This window comes from Ornithorhynchus anatinus, chromosome 11 (genome assembly GCF_004115215.2).
Source record: "Ornithorhynchus anatinus isolate Pmale09 chromosome 11, mOrnAna1.pri.v4, whole genome shotgun sequence".
NCBI classification, from domain to species: Eukaryota; Metazoa; Chordata; class Mammalia; order Monotremata; family Ornithorhynchidae; genus Ornithorhynchus; species Ornithorhynchus anatinus.
The window spans coordinates 603,456-618,177 of NC_041738.1; the positions used below are offsets into that span (position 1 = coordinate 603,456).

Sequence of the window (14,722 nt, forward strand, 5' to 3'; positions counted from 1 at the left end):
GCCACCCCAGGGATCTGGGACAGACCGGACCGGGGCCCCGTGGCGTCCCATCCGAGCACTGCTCCCACGAGGCCTCCAACCGTCTGGCCTGCACCCTGGGTCAGGGTACCCCCACGGGTCTGCCCGACTGCCAGTGTCCCCAGCCACCTGCTCACTTGGCCTCGCCTGCAAAAGCCTCCCCTGGGAATTCCATCTCCCACCCTCTCGGGCCCCCGGCCCCAGCGGGCGCCCCTCCATCCGCTTCCCAGACCCGTGGCCCCAAACCACCTGGTTGCCCGATGCCCGGGCCCGGCCCAGCCGAACCTCATGGCTACAACCCGGGGGCCATCCCGCCGCTGGTGACACCCAAATATAAAATAATGCCGACAGCTGTGGGGACAAATGGCTTTTAAAAACGCTGTTCATTCACTAAAATTCCTCTTGCTACTTTTGACATGAAACACGCAGTCTCTAATTATTCTGATCAAGACGGTGAAATACAAAAACAAACTTTAATTGTGTTTAACAGATATTTAATCAGGACTCGCTGAACTACAGATTAAAGCTGAAATTCATAAACCATAATTATCCGATCGTCGCAATCTTTCGGTCCACACATTCTACTTGCGTCTGGGCAGCTGGCGTCTTGCCCTGAATTTATTCGACTCTCTTCGTGGCTGGGATTTAGCACAGATTACAAAATTTCTGTTCCTGGCAACTTTCTGTGCTTGTTGGGTTTTCTCCCTCTTGCAGAAAGTTGACTTTCCCAGCAGAGGAGCCGTTGCTGGCACCCGAGGGCCTAATTCTAATTCTAGTTCGAATTTGAGCGCTATCAGGAGGCAGGTGGTGACGGGAACCGGCGAATAGAGCACCTACCACGAAGGCAACCGGACCCATACTGGTTTGGCTCCTGGGCCACGCCGCCACCGGGCTCTGCCATCATGGTCGGCGCCAGGCTCGCCTGCCAGGAGAAGCCGAGAAAGTGCTGAAGTGGCGGCAGCGGAGCCAGGGGATTGACTGGGAGACACCGGGCCCAGGGCAAGGTGGCAGTGGCAGGCAGGGGAATCAGCCACCTTCAGCTCCCTGTCTGTGCCACTGCCTTCTTGCCCCGTCCCACCACCCCATGCCGGACTGCGAGGGCCCTTTTTCCAGCATGGGTGGCAGAGGCTGAGCCACTTTCTCTCGCTGCCTCCAGTCCTCAGAGTGCTGGGAACCAGGGGATCTGGGTGCGAATCTGTAAGCCCGTCAAAGGGCAGGGACTGTCTCTATCTGTTACTGATTTATACATTCCAAGTGCTTAGTACAGTGCTCTGCACATAAATACTATTGAATGAATGAATGAATCCTTACCCTGCCCCATCTTGTGCAAGTCAACCACCCTATCTGGGGCTCCTCTTCCCCAACTGTTCAATGGGGATGTTCACTGAGGGGGTGGTCCCTGCAGGAGCCTCGGGTGGGGGCGGAGAGGGGCTGTGCCCATTAGTGCTCAGCAGGTAGTAGCACTGAAGAAACACTAGAATCATTATTAATGGTAGAGTGGAAGTCTCCAGAGCACTATAAAACACCTCAGGTCAGGGAGACAGTGCTCAGCTCAGGTGTCAACAGACAGTCAGGGAGAAAGCGTTTGGTAAGGAAGAGAGAAACCCTCAGGGAGAGAGCAGATGGTCAATCAGTCAGTCAATAAATGGTATTTACTGAGTACTTACTGTGTGCAGAGGAACACTGACCTAAGCACTTGGGAGAGTACAATATAAGAGTTGGTAGACGTGTTCCCTGCCCACAAGGAGCTTAAAGTCTACAGGTCAGGGATATAGAGGTGGTCCAGGAGTCAGAGGATCCAGGGAGACAGTGGATGGTCAACCATGAACTCCAGGAAATACAGTGGCTAGAACTGTCCAGCGGCAGGCCCGGCCCATCCTGCCCCCAGCACTCCAGGCCAATGCTCCTGAGAGCGGGAGCTGGTTCTACAGGCAAGCAGACAGGAGGAGAAACAGGGTGTGGGGAATCGGTCCCCCCAAGCCCTCGCACAGGGTTGTATCCAGGTTCCCTTCCTGAGACAGCCCCATTACAACAGCAACCCAACAACTGCCCCAGCAGGGTGAACCCACACAAATGCCCCTCAGCACTTCTGTACCCAGGTATGTTCACTGGAACACACAATGGTACATGGAATTATACATGAAATTGTATGTTCTACTTTAATCTGCTATTTCAACCTTGTGTATTCATTCTATTCCCCATCTCCTCTGCCCTATTACCCTGGAAGTTCCTTGAAGGCTGGGATCGTGTCCATTAACTATACTGTCCTCTCCCCAGGGGTCAGTACAGCATTCGGCACACAGTCGACTGTCAGCCCTTTGAGGCAGGGATCATATCTACTAACTCTATTGTCCCCTCCCAAGTGCTCAGTGCAGTGCTCTGCACCTAGTAGACTGTGAGCTCCTTCAGAGCAGGGATCATGTCATCAAACTCCACTTTCTTCTCCCTAGCGGACACTTTGGGGTGTGTGTGTGTGTGTGTGTGTCTGTTGGGGCGGGGGGTGGTATTATCTCTGGACCATTGAGATCCCCTTCCCACATATTTCCACCATTTTCTGTTCATCCAGGGCCTTCCCCCACCACGCTGTGCGTTAGCAAAATAATGGTCAGTGGGCCCAGCTGGTGTCTCAAAGAGTTAACACACTTAGACTGGCCTGGCCTTCTCCTCACCTGCCCGGAGTCCCTCTGGCCATCCACCCTCTGTGCCGGTCAGTCGGCCACCTTGGGCCGACCCTGGAAGCAGCAGCCGCTTAGCTGCCTGCCTGGACATCTGGATGCTGCGATGAGCCATCGGGGTTGGGATAGAGCGGAACAGGAGCTGGTTCTGCGGGGCTGGGCCGGCCTGGGTGGGGTGGGCGCTGGGCGCCCCATTTCCACGCGGCGTCCAGGGCGTCTGGGCCAGTTCCCGCTCCCTCCCTCCCTCCCTCTGACTTCTTGTTTTGTTTTCTGAATTTAGTCACAGTTGGTTGTGTTTTGAACTTTGCAAAAATTTAATGCTAAGGAAATTAAAAAAAGAAAAAGAAAATATTTTCAAAATGATGTCAAAAGGCAATCTCCCCGCAGTAATCCCATTTGTAGGAAATGGAGAATAAAGCACGGCAAACAGAATGCTCTTAAATACTGCCTAATTACTTTCATGTGCACACGTCCTGACAATCTGGACACGTGCTGGACACTCTGTCCCGCCCCTCCGCCCAGCCCCCAGGCCCCCGTGGGCCACCCCCCAGCCCCAGAACACCAGGCTCAGGGCCCCCGCACTCGTTTCCGGCCTTTTCGGCAAGGAAATCACGGGGTCGAATTTGACATCCCTTGGTCTGGGGCCAAGACCCCACAGTCCCCATCTGGGGTCCCTGGCCTTCCTCTCCCCAAAGGATGAGATGCTCCTTGAGGACAGGGAACTTCTGTTATTGCTCCTGCTGTACTCTCCCAAGAGCTCAATATGGTGCTCCATCCACAGTAGGAGTCCAAGAAATGCCACTGGCAGATCCACCGACTGACTGATGGGTGAAGGGTCCAAGAGGGGTTTGTGCTTCCCCATCTGGCATCCGGGACAACCAGGCCTTTTCACAACAACAACCGCAACCATAACCACAACAGCATCCACGACCACAACCACAATAATTACCCAAAATAATAAGGATGGGATTAAGTGCTTCCTTATCCCTGGGTGGCCACGAGACAATCGGATGAGACAGTCCTGTCCCCCATGGGGCTCTCATTCTAAGGTGGGGGTGGGGGGGAGGGGGGCAGGGATCTTATCCCTATTTTAAAGAAGGGGAAACTGAAGACCAGAGAGTTTAGGTGACTTGCCCAAGGTCCCAGAGCAGGCCAAGGGCCAAGAAGAGCCTAGGACACGGGACCCCTTACTTTCAGTTTTGTGCTTTTTTTATTGTATTTGTTAAGAGCTTACTATGTGCCAGGGATTTTACTAAGCGCTCTATCAACTGGACCACATTGCCATCCCATGGCTGCCCACGCCTACTGCCCTCCCCCATACCCCAACAGATCAAGGTCCTGGGTGAGGCTTCAGGTCTGAAACACCAGAGCAGGGAATAGCAGTCTGCTCACAAACAACTATTTAAACAGAAGACTCGTTCAAAGAAACATTTAAATTTTTTTTTTAAAAAAGAAAAAAAACCTCTCCAAACTGCTTCTTTGGCTTAGTTCCTAGAGTTTCCTTTCAAGGAAGCACAGACATTTACTGAGCCTGGGGGCAGCAGCCTGTACTGATCCTTGACTCTTCCCCCTTGTTTGACCGCCATGTCAGTCACTGAATTCTGTCGGTCCTACCTTCACAACGTCACTAAAATCTGCCCTTTCCTCTCCATCCAAACTGCCACCATTCTGTATCAAGGAGTTCTCCTATCCTGCTGCATCAGCCTCTTCTCTGACCTCCCTGCCTCCAGTCCCTCAATTATTCATTCATTTCAATCATATTTATTTAGTGCTATGTGCAGAGCACTGTACTAAGCACTTGGGAAAGTACAATGCAACAATAAACACAGTTCCCCACCCCAGTCCACACCTCACTCCTCTGCCCAAAGCATTTTTCTAAGAAAAGTTCAGGTCACATCTCCCCACTCCTGAAGAAACTCCAGGGGTTGCCCATCCACCTCCACATCAAACAGAAACTACTCTCCATTGGCTTTAAGGCACTCGACTAGCTCGCCCCTCCTGTCTTACCTCACTGCTCCCCTTCTACAACCCAGCCTACATGTTCCACTCCTCTAATGTGAACCTATTCATTGTACCTTCATCTCATCTTTCTAGCTGCAACCCCCTGCTCATGCCCTCCCTCCTCCCTGGAATTCCCTCCCACTTCATATATGTCAGACCATCACTCTCCAACCTTTAGAGCTCTTCTAAAAATCCCAACTCCTCCAGGAAGTCTTCTCTGGTTAATCTCAAATTTCCTCATCTTACATTTCCTTCAAAAGCCACCTCAGCATTTCGGCACCATCACCTGAACAACATGGAGTGCTCAGCCCCGCCGCCCACAACCCATATGCATGCCTAAGTGGGCCAGCCAACCTGTACGTATCTTTAAATGATATATTATAAATGATTTATTCATATTAATGCCCGTCTCTCCATCTAGACTGTACGCTCGTTACAGGTCCGGTATATGTCTGCTAATTCTGTTTTATCGTACTCTCCCAAGAGCTTAGTACAATGCTTTGCACATAGTAAGCACTCCATAAATGCCACTGGTTTATTGACTGAAGGCAAAACTGCTCAGGGCTTCCTTGGGAGTGGCCAGCTGACAGGCTGACTAGTGGGCAGGTCGGCAGGCTGCTGGTCCTCAGGTGGACAGATCAATGAGGTGGCGGACCGATGGTCAGTGCACCTCTCAGGGCTTGGAAAGGGAAGCGGCAGGTGAGCTTCAGAGAACCGTGCCTCAGGTGGACCTCTCGGGGCCGTCACTGATGCTGGGCCGCTCCGGGGGGCCGCCTTTCACCGGCCACCTCGGGTGGGGGTGAACAGAGAAACAGAGTCACGGATAGACCAAGGGAATTGTGCATAGAGGTCGAGTGGGTATGGAAGTGGCAAAGCAATGATAAGGAAGAAGACTCGGCCATATGCAGGGCTATGGAAGGTCATCCCCAAGCGGTGTTCCCGACGGCCATGGTCCCGGGGGCCAGACGGCAGCAGACGGAAGGTAGGCAGTGAACCTCTGATCAGTGAAGGAGGCAGATGGGCCATGGAGAGCAATCAAGTGGGAAGACTGAAGGAAGAACCTGGCAGGGAGTGGGCGGGGAGCCGGAAGGGAGTGGGCGACTCTCCTAGGACTGGGAAGCCTGGGTACAGGAAGGACCCCCCCACACTGGGGTCAGCACGGAGGCTGCTCCATCCTGCGACAAGCCCCTGCCATGCCTCACCACTGACCACTCACCCCTGGGGCTTCCAGTGGCTCCCCCGCCACGCCGATGGCCACCGCCAAGCCTACGGCCCCTCTGCCTGGAGTTGGGGTGGCAGGTCGTCAGTACTACCCCACCGAGACCCGGGGCAGCCGGCCGGATGCTCCCCTCCTGATGGCCAGCCGCCCCGGCAGCACAGGTCACTGTGGGATTGGGAGCAGGAGGAGAGCCTGGACTGAGCCCTACTCCCTCCCTTGTGCTCGTGGGGTGTGACAAGACCTCCCTGCAGGGCTCACCATAGTGCCTTTCCCCCTCCTCCTCCCCCCGACCACCACCCTGGTCTCCCCACTGTGACGGATGGCTCTCTGCGGGGGATCCCGGCCCCTGGCGGGGTGGGGGCTGACTCCTTTGTCTCCTGAGGACCCAGTGCACTTTCCACCGCTGCCCCGCTCGCTTCCTCACAGAAGGGGCAGGCCCAGGGAGGCAGGTGGGCGCGGCAGGGAGATGTTGGAAACGGCTCTTTGGAGCTGGGAAATGAAAAAAGCAAAACAAAAAAGCCACATGAAAAAGTTCTCTAACTGGGAGAGAACATTCCTCTTTCAGGCCCCATGAGTGAAAAGCAGGCAATGGCATTTCCATCAACTTTTCCCCATGAAAATTTCTTCTCTGCAGGGAGCGGGCAGGAGGATTTCTTGGGCAAAGGGCTTTTGGGAGGGATCCTTCAGGGAGTGAAAAGGGAGGCCCAGAACAGACGGGGCCTTTCAAGCCTGCCCCTTTCTCTGCTCCACAATTCCCCTCTGCATGTCAATGGCCCCCGTCACTCACTCTGTGACCAGATCTCCATAGTAATGTGATGGGGCTTGGCACCACTGGGGCTGGGGTGGTGGTGGGGGGGACTGGATAAGGGACAGACCTGAAAAGAGTTTTTCCAGGCTCTGCCTCCGGTAGGGCCCCCTCCCCCTCTCCTTCTTCTGACTCCCCCGGTATTGGGGGGGGGCACAGCCTGGTCACTGCCCCTCCTCCCCACCACCCCACTCGGGGGAAAGGCGGGCCAAAAGGATGATATCTCCCCTCACCCAGGGCCTGGGTGAGAGGCTCCTAACAAAGTTGGGGGAGGGACTGGGGTTCCCCCTGGGTGAAGTCCCCATCTCACAAACCTGACTGCAGTGGCACTGGCGGTATGTACTGAGGGATGCTCACTCGGGGCTGGATACCCTACTGAGCGATGCTCAGTGGGAGAAACCACTGCACCAAGTGCTTCGGAGAGTTTGCTGGGAGCACAAACAAGCTTTAATGTAAAGACAATCCTCTTCAGGAGAGTTGTGTTCTCCTCGGCTGAACCACACCGCCCTTTTGGAGGGTCCCAGGATTGGTGCAGCCGGACATCGGCTGGGGAGTGAGGGTGGGTGAGCATTGGGCTGCTCCAATGACCTGAAGGGAATCCAGGAGTTCAGATGGAAGGCGTCAATTGGACGGCCTCCCCCTGAGCCCAAGAATTCCCAATGGACAATGAGGGGATTTTTCCAAAACACCAGAAGCAGTGTAATCTGGTCAGAAAGAGTGAGGGACCTGGAAACCCAGGTTCTAATCTTGCCTCTGCCCCTGGCCTGCTGAGTAACACTGGACAAGTCATTTCACTTCTTGGGGCCTCAGTTGCTTCATTTGTGAAATGGGGTGAAGATCCACTCTCTTTCCCTCTCGGGCTGTGCGCCCCGCATGGGACAGGAGCCATAACTGAAGCAATGAACAGGGATCGGCTGCAGGGCTCGGCCTAGAACCTGACTCTTCCTGTGCCTGCTCTAACATGAGCCCTCACAGCCCCCAGATCCCCTCCCACCCCCACCCCGCCAAAGGCTGCAGTGGGGGTCACCAGCCTCCGGAAGAGACCACCCACCGGCATATGAATTTTCATGAAGTAGGAAAGGGGACAGTGGGTCAGGGGAGGGGGGAGAAAGAGGAGGAGAGAGAGGTGGAGCCCCTCGAAGGAAGGGGAGGAGACAAGAAAAGGATGAGTGAAAGCTCTGGTGGCTGCCCAGTGCTGGACCCAGATGCCCAGCAGCTACCGTTTACACAGGCTGGTCAGCTGTCTGCCCACCCCTGCCTGTGGCTGATGGGGAAGGAGAGGGCAGAAGGTGGGGTCCTGCACTCTAAATTGGTAGCTCCATGTGGGCAGGAAACAGGGTCACCCAACTCGGTTGTATTGTACTTTTCCAAGCGCTTACCTAGTAAAGTTCTCTGCATAAAGTAAGCTTTCATTTAACTATGACTGTTGGATTGATCCATAATTGTGTTATTTGTTAAGTGCTTACTATGTACCAGTCACTGTACTAAGTTCTGGCCAGGGGACGAGGGGAATACAAGCAAATCAGGTTAGATACAGTGTCTGTACCCCCTCGGGTTCACAATCTTAACCCCCATTTCACAGATGAGGGAACTAAGGACCACAGAAGTGACATGACTTACCCAAGGTCACACAGGAGATAAGTGGTGGAGCCAGTATTAGAACCCACGACCTTCTGACTCCCAGGCCCGTGCTCTACCCAGTAGGCCATGCTGCTTCTCAGGGCTCTATACTGCGTGCCTTCTGTGTGCACAGCACTGTACTGGCTGCTGTGGAACACACACAGAAGTAACACGAGCCACGTGGACAATCCAACAGAGGGCAGCCACCAGCCGTGAGGGATGGGGGCGCTGCCCACAGGAAGGGCGGTAGGTAGGAGAGAGGGATTCCTGACACAGCATGGGTGACCGAGACCCGTGTGGGAGACAGAGTCCCCAGGGTGGGATCCTCTGGGCTGCCAACCCCCTGCCCCAGATTCATCACCCCTCTGCCCCACTCCCCCACCTGACCTGAGGCCCCGGTCCCTCACCCTTCCAGAAAGAGAGATGGGAAGAGTGGGAGAGAAATCCACTCAGACTCTGGGCGTGATGTTGGGGCAGGGATGGTTCAGGGTCCTTGGGGGCTTGAGGAGGTTTTCAGCTCTCCAGACCCCTAGCCGCCACCCAGCACTCCCCACCCCCAGAGCCCACCCTGATGTCTGAGTCCTCCATCCCTGGTCAGTGGCTGTTGATTGCTCACTGGACAGCTGGGGGGCTACTGGGGCCAGTTTGGATGAGGATAACCCTGGAGTGGCTCTGGAGGCCTTGGGCTCAAGCCCCACAGGCTCTGGCCTGACTCCAGCTCCTTGGTCCCTGGCCCCCAACACCTCCTCAATCTGAAGATGCAGGGCCGGGGAATGAGCTTCATTTCTGTTCATTCGATTGCTGGGTGACTAAGGCAACCTATTGAATTTTATAAACTGGGCTTGGCGTGAACCAGAGCGCAAAGCAGGTTGGGTCTCAACACAGACATTTGCCACAGGACCCCAGCTCTTGGAGGGCAGGGACCATATCTACCAACTTTACTGTGCTCTCCCAAGTGCTCAGGACAGTGCTCTGCAGAGAGTATACTGTCAGCTCCTTGAGGGCAGAGATCATATCTACTAGCTTTTATTGTCCTCTCACCAGTGCTCAGTACAGCACCCCACACACAGTAGTCTAGAAGCTCTTTAGAACATTTGCTAACTCTATTGCCCTCTCTTCAGGATCAGTAAAGTACTCTGCACACAGGAAGCTATTTGATAGTAGGGATCGTGTCTACAACTTTGTTGAACTCTCCTCAAAACTCAGTACATTGCTCTGCACATAGTAGACTAAGTTCTTTGGTCATTTAATCAATGGTATTTACTAATCACTTACTGTGTGCACAGCACTGTCCTAAACACTGGGGAGAGTCAGAGTTGGGAGACACGTTCCCCGCCCACGAGGAGCTTCAATTCTAGATGGGGAGATAGACGTTTAAATCAGTTATGGATATGGACATATGTGCCATGGGGCTAGGAGGGGTGAAGAGAGGGCACAAATCCACTTGCAAGGGAAATCCAGAGGGGAGAGGAAGAAGGTGAAATGAGGGCTTAACTGGGGAAGGCCTCTTAAGTATAGGGAGGATTGTCTTCTCCCCAATGTTCAATACAATGCTCTGCACACAGCAGACTGTCAGCTCTTTGAGAGCAGCGATCTTGTCTACTAATTCCATTGTACTCTCCCTAGTGTTCAGTAGTGCTCTGCACCCCACAGACTGTCAGCTCCTCGAGGACAGACCCAGTCATTACTCATTCCAAACTTTTGCTTGACTGTTTGACCAGTCCAGTCTCCAGTGGGTCTGCTCCCTAGTCAGTACAGACTCAGGTCTGGACACTCACATTTCCAGAGTTTTCACTCTCAGGGTTCAGGTTCTCTCCCCCGAGGCTCGGGAGAGTCATGGGCATCCAGAGGCCCAGTTCCAGGGGTGTCATCGCCGGCCTCCATGTGGTCAGCCTCAGTCCTCCCTCAGAGAGAGGGCTGGAGCCGTGGGGCTGGAGAAGTCGCAAAGGGGAGAGTGAGCACTCTCCAGACCCCTAGCCGCTGCCCAGCACTCCCTACTCCCAGAGCCCACCCTGATGTTTGAGTCCTCCATCCCTGGTCAGCAGCTGTCGACCCCTCGCTGGACAGCCCAGGGGCCACTGGGGCCATGTTGGACGAGGATGACCCAGAGTGGCTCTGGAGGCCTTGAGGTCGGTCCCTGAAGGTTCCGGCCTGCGCCGGACCAGATGACCCCCGGATGATTCCCCGAAGGAGCCTGTCCCCCTGGGTTCACTCTTCCCCCAGCCTCCAAGCCCCAGTGCAAGTGGACGTGAGGACTCGGAACGCCCAGAAGCCAGAGCGACTCCTCTCTAGCCCTTGCTCTCCAATGGGGACAACCACCATCCTGTTATTGGGTCAGCACCAACTACGTGGCCAGAGCTGTGCTAAGAGCTGTAGTCGACGCAGAAGAACCAGCTTGGACACAGTCCCTGACTCCCTACTGGACTCTTGGCCTAAGGGGGAGGGAGAGGAATGTACTTTATCTCTATTTTTCAGAGGATGAAACTGAGGCCCAGAAAGGATAAGTGACTTCCCTGAGGTTACAGAGCGGACCAGGAGCAGAGATGGGATCCTCACCCACTGCTCTCATGCCTGCCTGCTGCCTCTGGCTGCTCCCAGCCATGGCCAGTCACCCTGCCCCATCAGAGGCGGCCAGACCAGTGGCCAGCGGGAGTGGTGACCGGGACTGTCCTCAATACAGCACCGCGGTCACGGGCCTGGCCAGGTGGCTGAATCCCTTTGGCTGGCCTGGACCGTTCCTTATGAAAATCTGGACTGCACTCGTGACTCCGGTCATTCTGCCGGCTGTGGAGGGCAGAGGGGCCCAGAGGCGGGTTCCTGCAGGTTGCCAATCACCAGGCACCCTCTCCAAGTTGGAGGCGCGAGGTCGGCCCCCGCGGCACCCCCGGGCTGGACGCTCAGGCTCCCGAGCCCCTGTGAGCGGGCTGGAGGCGGGACAGCTGCCGGCTCTGTGGTCTAGCGTCCGGTGGTGGTAGAGAGGAAATGTCCGCCAGACCAAGAGCGGCGACAGCAGTGAGCCGCTAACCCATCCTGCCCCCACAGGGGAGCGTCTGTTCCTGTCTCTGGACGGAGAACTGCACGGCACACCGGAACACAGCCCCTGGGGGGGACATGGACGGATGGGTGGACGGACACAGACCGACCCCCGGACGGAGGGGGAAGGAAAGGCAAAGAGAGGCTAAAATCAAACAGCTGTGTCTCTCTCCTTCTCTCTCTCCCCCGGCCTTTCCCCGCCCCAAAGCCGCCCCCGCACGAGGTCATCTGAGTTCTCCAACAAGCCAGCCTCTCCCAGCCTGGCTGAGCCCGCCATGGCCCCGGCCGCTCGCCGACCAGCCTACTACCCCAGGATCCAGGTGGGGGGCAGGGGCCGGCTCTGGCCAGCAGGATGACCCATCCACCCTCTGGCCCCTGCCCTGCCAGGGGCAGGATCACTGCTACTCACTTGGTCACTCGCCGAAGGGCTGGGAGGGCCGGCCGGTCTGCCTCTCGTGCCGGTTGGGCCGGGAGCAGCCAGCGGGAGGCCCAGGGGTGGCTGGGTGGGGGGAGTTCATTCCGGCCTCCCAGCTCCAGGGCACATCCTGACGAGAACGGACGGCCCAGTCTGCAGAGTCAATCTGTGGGAGAGTCTCCGGCCAGGGAGGGCGATGGGGGATCGAGGCCTCAGCCCTGCGGTGCTCCGGGGGGAGAGCAGGGAGGCGGCCAGAGCGAAAGGGAATTCCGGAGCAGCTGGCCTGGGAGGGGAGCGAGGGAGGGAGAGAGGGAGGGAGCAAGGGAGGGCCCTGGCCCTGGCCGGGCCGCGGGCTGGACCGGGTGTCCCGGGCTGCCCTGGGGGGCGGGGCTGTAGCAGTGAGGTTGGAGGGGGCAGCCGGTCTCCCAGAGTGAGGGCAGACCGGGCCTACGAGGGAGTGGGGAGAAGCCGGGGTTCTCAGCTGGGAAGAACTACAAGGAGGAAGGCAGCAGGGCAGAATGGGCACATTCTGTCTCCCCCTCTCTACCTGTCACATGAACAATGCTGTGCTGGGCGCCTGCTGTGTGCAGAGCACTGGACTGAGCCCTTGGAAGTCCTTGTCCGCAAGGAGCTTACTGTGAGCCCCATCACAGATGGATCGCATCCAATCTGATTCTCTCGAATCTACCCTGGTGCTTAAGATGGTGCTTGGCACAGAGTAAGCACTTAATAAATACCATAATGAATTAATTCGTACAAAGCCAGGCCTGTCTGTGAAGCAGCAACCTGGCTGTAGCCTGCCAATGAGAGGAGGAAGGAGAGAGGAGGAGGAAGGAGGGAGGAAGGAAGAGGGAGGAAGGAGGAGGGGTTTTAGGAACCTCCAGAGAGGTGATGTGTCAGGATGACATCAGTGTTGCACTGCCTGGCCAGGATTTGGGATCAAAGTGTGTTCCAATCGATCAGCCCAGCCTAATTGATTAGTTACAGGCCGGGCCATCTGTCTGCCACAGGAGGACACGTCACCATCAACTCTGCTAAGGCGCCCCTGGTCACCGGCCACTTTGACACTTCAGTCTGGCCGGTGGCCCCGGTGCCCCTAGTCCAGAGGGCCAGGCTGGACTGTGGGCTATGGCCTGGGGATTGTGGGTGGTGGGCAGTGAGATGGGGGCTGCAGATTGTGGACTGCAGGTGGAGGAATGAGGGATGAGGACTGAGAGCTGAAGGCTGCAGGCTGTGGATTGTGGACTATGTCCTGTGGACTGTTGGGTCGGGCAGTGGATTATGGGCTGCAGGCTAGGGGCAGTGGGCTACCAGCTGACGATACACAGAGCATTTCCCAAGCCCCTATCCATCCCCCTCCAGTCAAATCAAACAGAGAGCAGCACCCGCCACCCCCCCCCCAAGGGACCTGGACGGGTCAGGGGTCTCCGGGCACTGATCAGACCCAATCCCTGCCCCTCACGAGGCTCACAGTTCAACAAGGAGGGAGAACAAGGATCTCCCTACTACAGAGCAGGAGATTGAGGCCCAGAGAAGTTCAGTGACACATCTGAAGTCACACAGCAGGCCAAGGGCTGAGCCGGGACCAGATCAGACTTGGGACTCCGGGCCCCATGTTCCGTCCGCCAGCGGCCGTGAGAAGCCCATGTGGGATGGGGTCAGGCTCCTCCTTTCTGCTCTGCCCCAGCCCTAGCACTAGGCACAGGGATTGGCATAGAGTCAGTGTTCCCTGCGTGACCCTGGGTCTGGTCAGCAGCTCTCTCTCTTCCCCAGTCTGGATCGACCCGGCTCTTCTTGCCCATGTCCAGACACCACACCCGGGCCCAGCCAGAGACGCAACTCAGTTGCCCGGCTCGGTCCCCACCGCCCAAGGGCTTCCTGGTGTCTGCCACTTCCGAGCCCCACTCATCGGCTCTGGAGTCTGGCCAGGTGCCGAGGTTCGGCTGTGGTGGTGGGGGCGGCGGCGGCGACTGCTAGGGTTTTCATTGGAGGCGGTGGCGGCTTTGCTGTCTTGTACATTGAGTCCTTGACCCTGCTCTGATGCTACTCCTGTGGACTGTTCACCCTTCTGGGGTGACGGGGCAGGCATAGCCATCTATGGAATGGATTGAGTGCCTCTGGGGCACAAAGCACTGTACTGAGCACCTCCTGAGCACCAAGCACCACACTAAGTGTCTCCAAAATGCAGAGCCTTTGGAGCATGGCACTCCCCGCTGGGGGTCTCTTGAATGTAGAATACTATACTGAGTGCCTTCCATGTGCAGCACACCATACTGAGCTCCTCCTGAAAGCAGAGCACTGTCCTGAGCATTCTCAGGGCAGAAGACTGAGCTGAGTACTTCCTGAGAGCAGAGCACCTTCCTGAAAGTCTCCTGAGTGCAGAGCACTGTTCTGAGCCCCAGGGAGTGCACACCAGCAGCAAGACACTCATTTCCTGTCCTCCAGGAGCTCCCAGTCAGGCAGAGGACCCACAGTCCAGAATGATTTACAAATGGTGGGAGCAGGAGGAAGAACAAAGATAAAACAGGAAGGCTACAATGGCCTTTTCACAGCCAACCTCCATCAGATAGTATTAGCTTTCCTTTCCTGCCTCCCAGGGGGCAAAGGGGCCACTTTCCCTCCTCTGGCCCAATGGGTTGGGCCAGTTTTGCTCCCTTCCCCGGGCTGTCCTGTTGCCACCTCTTTTCAGTTTGAACTGTTCGGATCTTGCCCCTACGTCATCAGGCTACTCCCGCTGACTCACTTTTGAGGGCCCTGGCCCAGTGTTCAGGTTCTTCTTAACCTGCCCACCTGCCCTTCACCCATCTGAGGAGTCCTAGGCTCCAACCAACTAGGGATCGTATGTGTCCCGCCTTCGCCTGCCCGCCTGTCTCTTGGTCCTGGGGTCCCCCAGCCGGCAGAAGCGTCTTCGGCAGCAACAGCCAGCTTTCCTGGAC

At 56.4% G+C, this 14,722-nt stretch overlaps 1 protein-coding gene and 1 non-coding gene across 2 annotated transcripts in view; both read right to left on the bottom strand.

Annotated features, from left to right (window-relative positions):
* The window catches only part of LOC120638674, a 186,319-nt gene that overhangs the window by 60,089 nt on the left and 111,508 nt on the right, over positions 1 to 14,722 (bottom strand). The gene's annotated exons all lie outside the window — the stretch shown is intronic.
* MIR1360 (microRNA mir-1360) lies at positions 1,009 to 1,094 on the bottom strand. Its single transcript, NR_034743.1, has one exon. It is a non-coding gene; the product is annotated as a microRNA mir-1360 (primary transcript).